This window comes from Urocampus carinirostris, chromosome 16 (genome assembly GCF_059441175.1).
Source record: "Urocampus carinirostris isolate Australia breed hairy pipefish chromosome 16, RoL_Ucar_1.0, whole genome shotgun sequence".
Lineage (NCBI taxonomy): Eukaryota > Metazoa > Chordata > Actinopteri > Syngnathiformes > Syngnathidae > Urocampus > Urocampus carinirostris.
In genome coordinates this window covers 7,123,834-7,124,836 of record NC_142364.1, presented here as the reverse complement: position 1 = coordinate 7,124,836, position 1,003 = coordinate 7,123,834, and positions in this window count along the sequence as shown.

Below are 1,003 nucleotides of genomic sequence, written 5' to 3'. Positions count from 1 at the left end.
CTCTCTCTCTCTCTCTCTTTCCACCCCTTTTCTCCCACTCTCTGTCTCTATCACTCTGTGTCTCTTTTTTTTTCTTCCTTTGTTGCTCTTTGTCTCTTTCACTCTCTGTGTCTTTTTGCCTTCTTTTGCTCTAAGTTCCTTTTTTCCTTTTCTCTCTTTTCTCTTTCTCTCTTCCTACCCTCCGTGCTTTCTTTTCTCTTTTCTCTCCTTCTGTCTTTCTATTTCTCTTTGGATATCTTTCTTCCTCTCCCTTTTCCCCCTCTCTCACGACTTTTTATCTTTTGTTTCTCACGCTCTCTCCCTCTATCTATCGTTTATTTATTCCTCTCTCTCTCTCTCTCTCTCTTTCCACCCCTTTTCTCCCACTCTCTGTCTCTATCACTCTGTGTCTCTTTTTTTTCTTCCTTTGTTGCTCTTTGTCTCTTTCTCTCTCTGTGTCTTTTTAACTTCTTTTGCTCTAAGTTCCTTTTTTCCTTTTCTCTCTTTTCTCTTTCTCTCTTCCTACCCTCCGCGCTTTCTTTTCTCTTTTCTCTCCTTCTGTCTTTCGATTTCTCTTTGGATTTCTTTCTTCCTCTACCTTTCTTTTTCCCCTCTCTCACGACTTTTTACCTCTTTTGTTTCTCACGCTCTCTCCCTCTCTCTCTTTCTCTTTCTTTGTCCTGCCCTCTCTCCTTTTCCCTCCCTCTTTCTTTTATTTCTTTATCCCTCTCTTTCATTCTCTTTAATCTACTCGTCCGGCCCCCGACAGAATGTTTGTTCTATCGTGTGGCCCCCAGAGTTCAAATGAGTTTGACACCCCTGCACTAAATATTTTAGAGATTGAGCAAAAAGACTTTCTCATGTTCGTCCGCTAGAGGGTGCTATATACCAAATTCGAAAACTGCACTGAATATCATTATATTGTACTTTCGCCATCAGTCATTCCCAAAATCCTTATAAATATTATATAATATATCAATACGTTAAATCATAACTTGTTTTCGACAAAGATAACACAAAAACA